Source organism: Pleurodeles waltl, chromosome 2_2 (assembly GCF_031143425.1).
Source record: "Pleurodeles waltl isolate 20211129_DDA chromosome 2_2, aPleWal1.hap1.20221129, whole genome shotgun sequence".
Lineage (NCBI taxonomy): Eukaryota > Metazoa > Chordata > Amphibia > Caudata > Salamandridae > Pleurodeles > Pleurodeles waltl.
The window spans coordinates 729,733,750-729,749,453 of NC_090439.1; the positions used below are offsets into that span (position 1 = coordinate 729,733,750).

The following is a 15,704-nucleotide window of genomic DNA, read 5'->3' on the forward strand; positions in this document are numbered from 1 at the left end:
ATCCTCAGGTCCAGAATTGGTCTCAAACGACCATCCTTCTTGGGAATCAGGAAATACCTTGAGTAAACTCCTTGACCCCTTTCCTGCTCCGGGACCAACTCCACCGCGCCCTTTAAAAGGAGGACTTCTACCTCCTGTTCTAGCAACAGGAGGTGTTCTTGTGAACAATACGAAGGGCGGGGCGGGATGAGGGGCGGAAACTCCCGAAAGGGAAGGGTGTAGCCTTTTCCCACAACACTGAGAACCCAAGTGCCCGACGTAACAGTCTCCCATTTGGTGAGAAAATGCTGTAATCTTCCCCCTACAGGAGAGGAGTGAGTGGGAAATGGTGGAAGCCTAAGGCTGCTTCCCCTGCTGCACCCCGCCAGAGGATGAGGAAGAGGCAGAGTGCTGCTGAGAAGCTCCCCTGGTGCGGACCCTACCCCTCCCCCTAAAAGATCTATAGGGATGGGAAGAGGCAGGTTGCTGATATCTTCCCCGAAAGGAAGAGGAGGAAGAGCCACGCCCAAATCCACGAAACCTCCTGAAGAATCTGGAAGAGGCCGTGGAAGAAGGAGCTTGGAGTCCCAACGACTTAGCCGTGGCCCTGCTCTCCTTAAACCGTTCCAAGGCCGAATCAGCCTTAGCCCCAAACAGTTTGTCCCCATCAAACGGGAGATCCAACAATGTGGACTGTACATCTGCCGAAAAGCCCGAGTTACGGAGCCAGGCCTGTCTGCTTTCCACCACAGTTGTGCCCATTGCTCTGGCTACCGAGTCGGTGGTATCCAGTCCCGTCTGGATAATTTGGGTCGCAGCAGCCTGGGCATCAGAGACAAGATCCAAAAGACCCTGAGGAAGCTCTGTAAACGAAGAGGAGATGTCATCCATCAGAGCATGAATATACCTCCCCAGGATACAGGTTGCATTGGTGGCTTTTAATGCCAGACTGCAGGACGAAAAAATCTTCTTCGACTGCGCCTCCAGCTTTTTTGAATCTCTGTCCCCAGGCACCGTCGGAAAAGAACCAGGCGCTGACTTGGACGAACAGGAGGACTGCACAACCAAGCTCTCCGGCGTAGGGTGCCTAGATAGGAAACCAGGATCAGTTGGAGCCGTCCGATACCTCCTGGCCACGGCTCTGTGAACTGCTGGGGAAGATGCCGGCTTCTTCCACACCTCTAAAACCGGATCCAGCAGAGCGTCATTAAAAGGTAATAGAGGCTCCGCCGCGGCTGAGGCCGGATGCAACACCTCTGTCAAAAGGTTTTGTTTCGCCTCCACCACCGGCAAAGGCAGGTCCAAAAAACTAGCTGCCTTCCGTACCACTGTATGAAAGGAAGCAGCTTCCTCGGTATATTCCCCCGGGGACGAAAGGTCCCACTCAGGGGAAGTGTCCAGCCCACTGGCCGACTCCAGTCCACGCAGCCCATCACCCGAGTCCTCTAGCTCTCCTTCCTCTAGGGCTCGTTGGTACTCCTGCTCTTCTAGTACCCGGAGAGCACGCCTCCTTGAATGCAGTCGTTGCTCAATCCGCGGAGTCGACAATACCTCCGCCGAAGTCGGAGATCGGCGCCGATCTTCCGAAGCCACCGACGCCGCATCCGGCGCCACAGGTAACTTCGGCGCCGACTGAAGAGCAGTTGAAACGGATGGACCCACCGGAGTCACAGGCCGAAATCTCGACGTCGACGGGATGGAAATCCCTGGGGCCAATCCCTCCGAAGCCACCGGAGCGGCCACCGGCGCCGACACTGGCGCCGAGCCCACGTTCCCAAACGGGAGAAAGGGCATAAAGGGTGCCGGCCGAAGAGGCGCAGGATCACCCAAAGAAAAGGCCAAAGGCCCAGCCGGAGCACCCCCTGGAGCCATCTGTTGGAAGATGGCATACATCGCATTCAAGAATGCGGAACTATCGGCTCCAGGGGTGGGAAAAGCCGGATACTGGGGTGCCTGACTCGGAGGCGACCCCGACGCCGGCCTCGGCGTCTGCGCCGGAGAAAACACTTGAGGCTCCAATACCTCAATCACCGACGCCTGTCCAGGCGAAGTTGGAGACGCCGGAGAGGGCAACGGCGTCGAAGGATGCGGCGTCACCGTGGGGCTGACCTCCCATGTCCTTCGGCGCAGATCCGGAGACCTGGAACGAGCCTCCCTTGAATGACGCCGAGATTCTCTACGGCGCCGGGAGTCTCGATGACGCCGATGTCTTGGAGAAGACTTTTTCTTGTGATGCTTCTCCTTTGACTTGGCCATAAACAGCTTCGCCTCGCGTTCTTTAAGGGCCTTCGGATTCATGTGCTGACATGAATCACAAGTCGAGACGTCGTGGTCGGAGCTCAAACACCAAAGGCAATCGGAATGAGGATCCGTCACCGACATCTTGCCTCCACACTCACGACAAGGCTTAAATCCAGACTTTCTCTGCGACATTATTTCCACAGAGAAAGAGTACGCAGCAAGATATACACTGTAACCGCAAGAGTAACAGTTGCTCCCTCGAAGATAACCGTTTCGAATGCACGGAAAAAAGGGAACTGACGTCTGCACGTCGTCGAGGACCTCTTATTGCCTGTATGACGTCAGACGGCGTCGCGTGCGAGACAGTGACGTCCTCGTCGACGTGCAGAGACTAGTAAGAAGATTTCCGTCGAATGCTGGCGCCATGGGAGTATTCATGAGGTGAGGAATCCACAGGTAGTTGTATCCATCAGAAAAATGAAATGTATAGTGAAATATTGCATCAAAATCCCATGCCACCTGACTTGCCTTACGACGAAAGTTTCTTAAAATAAGCTTAAAAAACAATTAACAAAATTAAATATTTTAAAACAAAAACTTTCGTTCGGAGGATCATACAGGGCTTGGAGAAACTCAGGCACTGACAATAGAGAAAACTGAAAACAGATTGGATCTAGCCATTTACACCGAAATGAGGCAAGAGAAGGGCAGACAAATAATAGATGGTGTAAATCTTGAGAATCCGCCAGACAGAAGTTACACTCTTTTGCAGTACCGTACCATTTTGCCAATAGTGTATTCAAAGGGAGCAATTCCTGTCGGAGCAACGTCCAAAAGCGCCTAACACTATGAGGGATGTTCCAAGTGAAGTACGGTTGTGTTTTTTTTTATTACTAGGGTGTTAACTATATTCGCAGAGAAACTTCTTTTTTTACAGCACTCCAAGTCTTGGCGGAAGCTCAAGGCCCACGTTGCACTCTTCAAAGTCACCCACAAGAGCAATGGGGAGAGTTCTAGAACTTGGCTGCGATCCAGCTCCAGCATCTCCAGGGCAGTAGAAAAATTCTTACAAAAGGCAAATTTGGGCTTGCTATTATCTAAGAGAAGCTCTTTCTTCAGAAATGATCTTAAAGTGTTTTCCTCACTCTTTAAAATTGAGGTAGCCAAACGTATAACCCCCGCTAATCCTTGAGCATATGCGCTTCGAAGCCCCATTTCCAGCCTCAGAGCCGCCACTGAGGCTGCCGTATTAACAGCTAGTAATTGTCGGAGAATGTTACCTTCTGTCTGATTTAAGAACCCCCATTTGGAGGTGTCAATGAGTTTCACCCCATATAGCAGGGATGCAGGATTTTTTTTTTTTTAATAATAATTTTGTTTTGTTTTTGTAAAAGGTACAAATTAGGACCAACAAATAACTAGCAAAACTTGATCTCTTTCACACCGTTTGGACAATAAATTCTGATCTGATCTTTCAATGCTTCAGACAACGGTAAGAAATCACTTCATCACATTTTGCCAGGGTAAAAACAAGGAAGGAAGAACGAGGGTACACATATATTCTAAGCCCCATATCTTAGCTTAGGAGTCCCACCCATTTCCCCCATATTCTTTCATACTTGTGAGGGCATCCCCTTGATTCATATACCACTTTTTCTTGGGCTGCACACCAGTCCACCCCGTCCTCCATTTCTGAAGAGAAGGACCTTTGATAGTCTTCCATGCGGCTGCTATATCTCTCTTTGCTACCGCAGTCGCTATACTGACCAATGTTTTATCTGCTCTAGTTCCCTCCATATCATTCATCAACCCTAGTAGTATCGTTTTGGGAGTCAGTACCTGTGGTGATCCCAAGGCTTTATTCAGCTCTTGATTTATCCCCTTCCAGAACCTCTGGATCACTGGGCAGGACCATATCATGTGATAAAAGTCAGCTTTGTCTTCCTTGCATCTTGGGCATCGACCAGAGTCAAGGGCACCCATTTTGTACATTCTGTCTGGAGTTAGGTATGCTTTGTGTAGATAGAAGAATTGTGTCACCCTTAACCTCGTCGACATTACCAGCATTCGGGGGGCCATCAGTGCCTCCACCCAGTCTTCTTTTTCAAGTGGACCCACCCATTTCTCCCAGCCTTTCTTAAGATGACCCAGATCCCCTGGAGCGTTTGAGATCAGCATTTTGTAGATTTGAGAGACCCCCTTCCTCCCCAGATTGCCCATTATTGTTTTGGCTTCTACCGGATTGAACTCTGGTATAAGGGATATTTCTTTCAAGTGCTTAGTGAGGGCATGTCGGAGTTGGAGATATTTAAAGAATTGTTTCGGGGATAGTTGGAATTCTTGCTGCATTTCATCAAAGGATTTCATCAGGCTTCCTTTCCATACGTCCCCAACTAAGGATATTCCCAATGTGTCCCAATTCCCGAACCCCTCCAACCCGGCCGTCTCTCTCAACCATCTGCCATGCCACAGCGGTGTTTGCAGAGTGACCATTTTGCTCCAACCGGTATGTCTCAGAGCCGCTCTCCATGCCAAAAATACCGCTCTGGTGATGAGCTCTAGATTCAAGGGGATTGGAGCCCCATATAGCACATCCAGGATATGGGGAAATCCCAAGGCGTCTAATTCCACCTGATATGCTGGATCTGACCAGCCTCCGTTGAACCAATCATGTACCACCAGGAGCTGAGGTAATACAGGTATGGGTCAACCATGCCCAACCCCCCGTCATATATGTCTCTTTGGCAGTTCCGGGTTGCTACTTTATGTCTCGCTCCCCCCCATGTAAAGGAGGTGGTGATTTCGTCCAATTTTTTAAACCACGCGCGTGGAATGTTAAATGGTAAGTTCTGGACCACGTATAAGAGGCGAGGTAGGATCATCATCTTGTACAAGGCAATATGGCCCAGAATATTCAGCGGTAGAGACTGCCAATGCCTAAGGTCTTCCCGTATACGAGACATCAGTGGATTTAGATTCAGGGACCAGGACAACTCAGGGAGCAGTGCGACCCATATCCCCAAGTATTTAAAACTTAGCCGACGCAGAGGAACCGTCTCCTGCCAGTCAAAGCAGTCTCTCGACTGCGTCAATGGGACCAGCACCGATTTGGACGGGTTCATTTTGAGCCCCGAGATCTCTTCGAAGTGTCGCAATAACTGGAAGCTCCGGGGTCCGGTCACTCCCGGGTTCGCCATGTACAGCAGGACATCATCCGCGTATAAGGCCACTCGATCTTCATAAGAGGGGCCCCATCTCCAACCCTGGTAAATCGGATCCTCTCTCAGCACTCTCGCCAAAGGCTCAATGGCCAGAGCAAAGAGGAGAGGGGAGAGGGGGCAGCCCTGTCTCGTTCCCCGTTGTATCGGAAAGGCCGAGGACAAAACTCCATTGACCCGCACCCGCGCCATGGGTCTGGTGTACAGGGCCCGGACCAGTCTGCGAAATCGTGGCCCAAAGCCTGCCCGCCGGAGTACCGCGAAAAGGAATTCCCAGTTCACCGAATCAAATGCCTTTTCAAAATCGATGAATAGGAGAGCTAGTTGCTGGGGTAAACGGTGACGTCCTGCAAGAGCCACTTGGAGCCTTCGAATACAATGGCGTGTGCTACGTCCGGTCATGAAGCCGCATTGGTCTGGGTGCACCAGTAAGGGCATCACCCTTTTAAGGCGGGAGGCCAACATTGTGGCATAGATCTTTATTTCACTATTTATAAGAGATATGGGTCTGTAGCCTGCGCAGGAGAGGGAGGGGGGCTGGGTCTTAGGCAACACAACAATGGTGGCAATGTCTAGACCATCTGGAAAGAAGCCCTTTTGGTCCACCTCAGCATAGAGATTCATTAGATGGGGGACCAGCTCTTCCCTAAATCTTTTATAGTATTCTGGGGGAATCCCATCAGGTCCTGGAGTTTTCCCCACCCCCATTGCCGCTATGGCTTCGCTAATTTCCGCTTCCGTGAACTGTTCCTCCAGAGCCCGTATGTCCACCGTAGGCAGAGTCGGGAATGACCCAACCCCCAAGGATCCGTCTGGAGAGTCCCCAACCTCTGAACTTGTGGCTCGGTATAGGGTCGTATAGTATTTGGCGAATGTTTCGGCCACCTCCTGGAGCTCCACCACTCGTTCTCCCCGTTCATTGTCTATCTCAGGGACGATTCGGGAAGCCTGTTGTTGGGAAACCAACCAATACAGTAATTTCCCTGTTTTATTACCCCAACTGTATACTCGAGCCGTAGAGGCCCGCCACATGTGTTTTGCCGTTTCTAGGGATAGGCTGCATATTTCTTCTTGAATCAACAAGAGGTTTCTGGTTATTTGTTCGTCTGAGTGAGATTCCTGTTCTCTCTCCAGAAGAGTGGCACGGGCCTCCAGTTGTGTGATTCTGGAGTTGCGGGCGTGTTCCCGAGCACGGATCAGACCTTTGGCTATCCCTCTCATTACTACCTTACTTGCAGCCCATAGGATTCCTGGTGATCTCACCGAGCCCTCATTAGTGATGAAGTAGTCACGCAACGACACCTTTAAACTATCTACCACTTCCTCATCTTGCAAATGCCATGCGTTTAGTCTCCATATGGGGCGGATCAGCGGTTCAGCCAGGTCCATCTTAAGCCGAACCGGCGCGTGGTCTGAGATCCCGCGCGGTAGGATCTCGATGTGAGTGAGGTGTCCACAATCCCTGACCGATACCAATACCAAGTCTATTCTGGACTGTGTTGTGTGCTGCCGACCTATGCGTGAATTGTTTGATTCTCGGGTGCCACACCCTCCGAGCATCGCAGAGCCCTGTTGATGCCATCCATCCTTCCAGACTATTGGACAGTGCCTGTCTATGTGTCGAAGGTCCCCCGCTTGTATCTAGATCTGGGTTTGGGACTGCGTTGAAATCGCCCCCTCTTACCGTTTTCCCGGGGGGTAATTCTGCTAGTAACCTTGTCAAATCTTCTAGAGTTTTGCGCACCAAGTTCGGGGGAGCATAAGCGCTCACGATATTCATTGTCTGGCCTTCTACCAAGCCTGAGATTGCCATGTACCTCCCCAACGGGTCTCTCCATTCTTGTCTCACCACCAGGGGTAGGGAGTGATGTAGCAGTACAGCAACCCCCCTTGAGCCTCTTGTAAACCCTGCATAGAATACCCTGTCAAATCCCTTGCGGGCTAAGAAGGAGCACTGGTTCCCCAAGAGGTGTGTTTCCTGCATCAGAAGTATGTTAGGTTTGTGTCTATGAATGTAGGTGAGTACTGCTGATCTCTTAATCTTGTCAAGGAGCCCGTTGACGTTCCACGATATTATGTGAGTCATCCCCATTCTTTCCCTCTCATCCATCCCCGCCCCAGCCCCCGCAGCCTCTCCCCTGGATCCTTCCAGGCCTTTCTGTGTCTGAGTGTCCTATCACTATTGTTCCCTGCCGGTATTAGAGACCCTAAACCTACATTGACTATTTCGCACAATAACAACAGCCTGCTGGCTGGAAAGAACCAAACATGCCCCCCAACTCCCAACCCACCCCATACTTCCCCCCCAGAAGCATCTGTCGCCCAATACCAACGGCCTGTTCCCAAACATAACAAGCTGCTAACTGCTTGTGTCTGAGCTTTGGTGGACCCCTCCATTTTTTCGGATTAAGAAGTGCTTAAGTGTGTAATGCTTGACTCCAAGCCTGATGACCTTCTCCTTTGTCTCTGGCCTTTCAAGTCTATCTTTCCTTTCTCCCCCTCTCCGGAGGAGGACTCAGATCACTGGACTCTGTGAGAGATCTGTGGCATCTACAGTTCCGGGGAGCAGTTCTCTAGGGTCTGGTTCATTTCTATGTCTCTCGGTCTCACTTCTACCCCCTGTTTTTGGGTTGATTCCTCAGCGGATCCTCGAGGGGAGCCCGAGATCGTCTCCCCCCCCTCCCTGCGCCTCCTGGAACGAGTTCTTTGGCGAGACCTCCTTGGCTGTCGCTGCCGATTGCTCCCTTGCTGGCCCGAGAGTGCCAGTCGTCGTTCTCCCTCATTAGGGCCCATCGGGACCTCTTCGGTCAACCACCTCCAGGCCTGATCTGTGGATTCAAAGAAGTGAGTCTTGTTGCTGTGAACCACCCTTAGTTTGGCCGGGAAGAGGAGACGGTACGGAACTTCCATCGCCCTTAGTTTTTGTTTTATTTCTATAAACGAACGGCGTTGCATTTGAACGTCTTTAGTGTAATCAGGAAACACCATAACTTTGGACCCATCACAATACAGCTCTCTTTTTGTTCTTGCCGCCTGGAGAATTGCATCCCTGTCTCTAAAGTTAAAGAGTCTAAGGATCACTGGCCTCGGTGGAGAGCCTGGTGGGGGTCTGGCTTGTAGGGCCCGATGGGCACGTTTGATCGCAAACCAGGGTGTCAGAAGGTCCCGGGGCAGCCAAGACCGGAACCAGTCCTCCAGGAATATGGTCAGAGAGGACGCGGCTGTGTTTTCGGGCAGTCCCACAATTCTGAGGTTGTTGCGGCGGGATCTATTTTCGGCATCCTCTGCCCTTCGATATAGTTCCGCTGTCCGGGTTGTTAAAGTTGATACCTGTGCTTTAAGGGTCGTCAGCTCGTCTTCCACCGTAGAGATCCTGGACTCCGCTTCTGCAATCCTCGCTGTCGCATTGCGAAGGTCCTGGCGCACCAGGGCCACGTCCACCCTTACTTCCCCAATTTTGCCCTCCACCGCCTCTTGGGAGGAGTGTATTGCTTGAAGAATAGTTGCCAGATCGATGTTCCCGGTTTGTTTCTCGTCATTACTGCTGGTCTTTCGGTCTTCTTTCGAGGCTCCGTTGGGCCCCGTGGCGAATTGATCAATGCGCGTCTGCGCCGCGGCGGGGCGGGTTTGCCTATCTTTGCCCATTTAACTACCTTGTTGGGTCTGCTTGCGGGATATTTCCTTGCTGCTTCTTCTTCAGTTTCTCCCAGAGTTCCCGTTTCTGCCCATGCGCTCACTTCTGCTGGTGTGTCAAAGTTCGTCCTTTCGTCCCGTGGGCCTCAGCCTTTCTTTATGTCAGCCTTGCCGAAAGGCTCCATTCATCACCTTGTCCACCTCGGATCTTTTTTTCCTCGTGGTCAAGGACTGTTAATCACGAGAAAAGGGGGGGGGGGGGGGGGGGGTGGCGAGGAAACGATAACTCACTCTCCCCCTGTCCCCAGACACAAAAGGTGGGGCGATGAGGAAGCAATGAAAAGGTCCCCGCCATCCACCCCTGTCCTTCAGGGTGTTCCCAGCACTCTCGGGATCTCCAGGCCTGTTTCAGTCCCTCTGATTCAGCGCCACTTCCCGCCGTCCATGGGGGATCGGGCCCTCCCCAGCCGAGGCCTCCCGGCTTCACTGCTTTGTCTTCTCCGTACCTGTCAGTTGGGCGCGGGGCATCCGAATCCGAGGACCTCCTCTCTCCTCCCCAGCCAGCCCGTTATCATCAGGTCTATGCGCCGTCTTTGGATTTTTCCCCCTTCAGGCCGGGCGCCTCCGCTTCACCGGTGGCGATTATGCGATCTGAGCGCCCGCCATTTTGCGTGCAGGCCGCTCCGTCCGTTCTTCGCTCCTCCCGGGCCCTCGAGCAACAGACCACAACTCCTCTGCTCCAGAGGTTGCCCCGATCTTTCTCCGTCTCGTCCCTCCTCCGGGTGGGGCCGATTCGTGCGCGATTCCCGAGCGGATGACGGAGGGGTCCGGAGCACCTTTAAGGTGCAGCCGCCATCTTGACGCTCAGGCCACACCCCTCGGGATGCAGGAATTTTAACTCGATAAGCAGATAGAAGGTAAGAGAAGTGCCTTCTCCCCGTAGCTGTATAAAGGGCCCCCAGACCTCTTGCCTGACATTCAGCCTTTGCTTTATTAGAGGCGATGTGGGCAACATCGCTAAGGTTCCCGCTCACTATTTTCCCTAAAAAGGGATAAGATTTGACGATTTCAAGGATTTGGTTGCCCAATGTCCACTGATAATTGGGGAAGGTCATCTTTTTTTCCCCAAGAAACAAAGGAACTTACTTTTAGATACGTTAATCTTCAAATAATGTAAGTCAGAATATTTTGATAAGCGCTGCAAGCGGTTCTGTAGGCCTTTGGGGGTTAAATCAAGGATTAAGATGTCGTCCGCATACAACAGGCAACCAATTGGATGCCCACCCACCAGTGGGGGGAAACCCTTGCCCTTGGACAAAAAGGAGGGGAGATCTGAAATACAGAGGGAAAAGAGCAGGGGAGCCAATAGGCATCCCTGTTTTAACCCATTAGATGTAAAAATCTTATGGGATAAACCTCTATCGCCCCCCAAGAGGATTCTACACCAGGTATTGGAGTGGAAGGCAATTATTAACTCCAGGAGTGGTAAAGGTATCCCCAGGCTGCATACCTTAGTCCATAAAAGATCTCTGTCTACTTTATCAAAAGCCGTGGAGAAGTCTATGAAAGTGGCATAAACAACCCCACCTCTGTTTTACATATTTTTCAGTAATGGTTTGCAGCACCATGATGTTATCTAGAGTGCTATGTTTGCGCCTGAATCCGGATTGTTCCAAAGGGATGTTGTTATTCTCCTCCGCCCAAGACATTAGTCTAGAGAGTAGACATTTGGTAAAAACTTTTCCCACTGCATCAAGGAGGGCAATCTGACGATAATTACCAGGACAAGATCGATCACCCTTTTTAAATAAGGGTACAATTACACTGCCGACCCACGAGTGAGGAATACATCTGGAATAGAAACATCTACTAAAGACCACATGTAAAATCTTAGTTCAAGAGCTCCTATCCTGTTTTATAACTGATAAAGGCAGTTCATCTGGCCCTGTTGCAGCGGAGGGGCGCATTTCACCGATAGCACAGTCAATCTCTTATTGACGGGGGAGGGAAAGTGAGAATACCTGGAGACTCTGAAAGCCGGAAAGGTACGACCCCATTTGAAGCATACAGGGAGGAGATGAAATCTGACCATCGGGCTTCGGAGATTGGAGCGGGGGGGGACGAATTCTAGACCCACAACCTTGACCCACTAATGCCCATAAAACGGCTAGTCTGGCCCTTTGTAGCGGCTTCCCAGAGCTTAATCCAGAGCCTGTCCCCCGCTTCTTTTGCAAGGCGGATCTTTAGCCGCTTCTTTCTCCTTTTTAATAGAGCAACCCTGATTTTCCTTTCCTCAGAGAAAACTAAAAACTGGGCCCTAACCAAGTTATTTATTTCTCTGTTTAGGTCAAGCAATGCACGGGGAATAGCTTTCCGAGCTACATTATGCCCACCAGACAAGTTGTTAGACACCAATTGCATCAGGAGATCAGAGAAGTGTTGCAACTCCATTCCCTCCCAACTAGTCAGATTAGCAACTACAGGTGCTAAAATCGCAGTGATACCAGCTATCCTCTTAAAATTCCATTGGGTCCTCCCAGTCTTATTAGAAAAACTCTGGGTAAACCCACCAGATTTCCATGAGTCTAGTGACAATATGGAGGTTTCTAGAGTGATAGAAAGCAGGTTATGATCGCTATAGGGGGAACATAATATCTTAAGATCTTCCAACAGACAATAAGAGGAATAACCAAGTACTAAGTAGTCCAGAATGGACCTTCCCCGCAAAGAAATATATGTGTGAAGGAGGCAGGGGAGTCCATGGTGGACCTACCATTAGCGATAATACAGTCATTTCTTTTTTTTAGAAGACTGAGAAGTTTAACTCTTTTGTTTGTTTTAATTAAAAGGGGGGAAAACACAATCTGGAATGCGCAGCGCTGTTTCTCTCTCTACATCGCGCACTTGACATAAGGCGAAATTGGAAACTTTGCAATTTAAGTCTCCCATTAGTGCTATCAGTGGAGGGAACTCAGTATCTAAGGAGTCCTCAATAAAGGCAAAGACCCTTTCTAACAGAGAATCATATACAGCCTCTGGGGGCACATAAGCATTAATTAGAAGCAGTGAAGTAGGACCTAGCGTAGTATTATGCAGATGAATCTTAAGTGCCATAAAGAGGTTGCTGGGATCTTTATAGCAGGAATAGTCCCAATTGAGAGAGTTGGACAGTAGACAAGCTACCCCCCCCCCCTCCCACCCCCCCTTAACATGACCTCTTTGAGACGAAGAGGCCTTACAATCAACTACTAAATAGCTGTCCCACAATAGATCCGTATCTGCCCAAGTCTTCTGGAGACAAATTAAATCTGGTTTAAGTGTACTGAGGTAAGATAGTTTTTCCCTGCTAAAGTTTACCCCGGCAACATTCCAAGAAATTATTTTTAAACCTCTATTAGGAAGAAGGTTGGAGTGAGTCCCTGGACCCCCGTTCTTGAACAAGGGCTCCCGAGAGCCAACCCCAATCATCCAGGGCATAGGTGGCTTGAAGATTCGGAGCGTGTCGTGTCTCCCGCAATAGCACCTGTCTATCCTTCCCTATTAAGGATACTCTGAGGGCCTGTAGATCTAATCTAGATCTACATAAGGAAAAATCAGTGCCTTTAAAGTGGACCGGGGATTGGGGTCTCACCAGGGTCTTAGTCACAAACTTATCCCCTCCGAAAGCGAGGTAGGGTAAGAGTGGAATTACATCAATCCCCCTACACTGCAGAAAGTCAGCGTGAGAGAGGGCCAGGTTCGCCACATGCAAGGAGCGAAAGGCGACCCTCGCCCTGAGACCTCCACTAACCATCCTTAGGGAAACAAGGTCAATATCATAGCTGGTGATGTGTTTCAGAAAGGTAGATTCAGAAAAGCATCTTAACAAGGTGGACCTATTTTGAATTAAATCGGCATCAAAAATGGGAAAAAAGGCAACAATCTGAGAGTGTGTTATTGCTTGCAGAGGGAGTTCCTTCTCTAGGCAACGAAATAGAGGGTTCAATAGGGATGGTCTCCCGTCTGAAGGGCAAAAATGGGGAAACCGTTGGATTCAAGGCTGGAATAGAAGAAAGGTCAGTTGAATGCATGCTTACAGGACCCCTTTTAGTGAAGTTGGGCCTACGTAGTGAGGGCGGACTAGGCTGCTTCACGTGTGGCTCTATGTGGGTTCGGGGGGGAGGTTGTCCCATCAGTTATCACTTAGGGGAACAGTACTTTCCTTCTCTTTTTTCTGCTAATCCGTTGATTTCGTTTCTTCGATTTACCCACCTTTGGCGATGGTTCCCCTCTCAAGGACTTCTACCGGGGATAGCAAGTGGGGGAGATTGTTGGCCCATTTTTTAGGGTGACTGCTCTTTCGAAGATAGGGAACACCTTCACAGGGAGCTGATGGCAATGTGCCCGGAGATTGCCTTTCAATGTGGGAGAGTCAAAGATAAATCAAACGAAATCCACAGGGCTAACCGGCAGTGGCTTTATATCACTAGGACGAATGCCTTGAAAACTCCCCGCTTGGGTGCCTGTATCCATGAACAGGCGCATTTTTTGTGGCGCCCTGGGAAGAGCCCGGGAAGCCCTCTGGTTGACTAAAGACTGTCTAGGAACAACATTAGGCTGAGTCGGGTCGAGAGATACAGACTCCTTTTGGTCTTTAATCATCTCAGCCAAAATTGCTGTTACAGAGTCAAGAATACAGTCTGAGCCCCCTACGAATTTGTCCAGGAGCTTTAAAATAAAAGCGAGGAGATTTTCCAAATTAAACAAAGAAGCGGAGAGCCTGACCTCTGAATCAGAGGAGGAGTGGGCTGGATTCCGCTGGTGTCCAGTGCCGGCGACACAGACAAATGAGATTGGATGTATGAGTCTTGTAATGACGGAGTACTATTAAACAGCTCCAGACCAGTAGGGGTCGGCAGGCCCTTGGACCCGAAGATCGCAGGCGGATTCAAGTTTTTTTTTTTTACCTGGGGGCCGTATCTCTGAACTAAAACTGGATCCAGGTCCGGCAGGGTGAAGTCACAGGGTCCGATAGCCATAGACGCTGAAGAGGTGAAGGCAGCACTTTCCTGAGAGTTTTTCGGGTACTGATCAGCTTGGGAAAGAGAGCTGACTGACCAGGCAGAAGAAAGAGAGGGAACGTACAGCGGCCCCACTGGCTCCAAACAGGCTGGACAGACCCAGTAGGCTCAACAAGGGGGGGGGGGGGGGGGCAATAGGGCCCTGGTCCAAGACCCCAGCTCCTCCTCTCTGGCTTGTTTCCACCCGAGATGGCTCGCTTGAGAGCCCCCCTTGAAGACTCCCTAGGAGGACCTCCAAGGGACTCTGAATCCGGGGATGCGATGGAAATAGCTTCACCTTTTGATTCCTGCAATGAAGGATTCTCTTTACCCCAAAAAGAGAGAAGATGCTTCTGCGGTTGTCCCTTCAGCAGGAGAGCCGAGTTGGTTTTGTTCCGAATGGGGTTGGATTTGGTTTTCAAACAAGATCTTCCTGGGAGAAGGCGACCTGAACGGAGCTTCTTCAAAGTCATAGTGAAGAGTACCCACGGTCGGGATGCAAGGAGGCTAATGCAGCTGACTTACGATTGAACGCAGCACAAAAGAGCAGACTCAATCTTTACCAAATTCATCCACTTTTTCTCCAGCTGACCCAGACAAGGTCAGATTTATGGGCATCCAGAGCCAACCAGAGCCAACCAGCAATGGCCTCCGGCTGCTCGTTGTTCCTCGATGTGCTGCGTTCCTTGGCTCGCGGATGCCTAGTCCGCGTCAGTGAGGGACAGTCCGCGAAAATTGACAAGCAGTGCCCGCTAGGCTCCGGCCTAGCCCCCCTCGCGATAACGTTGGCAAAGGCGGGAGCGGCTGGAGGAGGGACTGTAACTTGGAAGCTAATCTGCAGAAGTAGAGAGGCTGAATTCTCCCTCGCCCCCCACAAGCCGCACCAGAACCAACCGCTTCAACAGGGGTCCGCGAGAGAGTCTGCGGAAAAGGAAACTCCTCAAGGTGGCCCAGGCGGGAGGGAAGCGCTGCTAACTACTGCGGCGAAGGGGCTCCCAGGTCCACAGGCACATGCAGTGCAGACCTGAGGTGCTAACCTGACAGAGCCTCAATCCACCTCTCAGTGATGCGGGCGTAATCAGGCGTGCCGCGGGGGGAGACTGGAGCCTGATAAGACAATCAGATGAGTCCTCCTTCTGGGCCCACAGAGGCGCAGGGCTCGCCCTCGCTCCCCCGCAGGCCGCACCCGGTCGGGCTGCTTCGGCGGGGGCCCACGAGCAGGCAAGCCGACAAGTAGAGGTGAGTAAAGGTGCGAGAGAAACCGCTCACCTGGACTGGTGCACGGGGTGCGCTAGTAGCAGCAACAAGGGGACGGAAGACTTTCCGGCAGGAACAGAACAACAGACGACAGGCGATGCTTTACAATACCCTGCCAGCAAACTTCAACAATCGTGCCAAAGACGCATTGTCCTCCAGCTGCTGAAACTTCCAAAAGCCTGCAAAGTCTGCCAGTCTTCACCTGCAGCCTGCACAAGGGAAGCCCCATGGAGTAGCTGGACCACAGTCCCTCCTAAAAGAGCACCTTGGGATTGCTACAGCAAGTACTGTCCACTAGTAAGGGAACCTCTGGAGTCTCTGCATGGTTTATCTCATT

At 51.0% G+C, this 15,704-nt stretch overlaps 1 protein-coding gene across 14 annotated transcripts in view; it reads right to left on the minus strand.

Moving 5' to 3' along the window:
- The window catches only part of NCOA2 (nuclear receptor coactivator 2), a 1,057,595-nt gene that overhangs the window by 308,178 nt on the left and 733,713 nt on the right, over positions 1–15,704 (minus strand). The window lies entirely within an intron of this gene.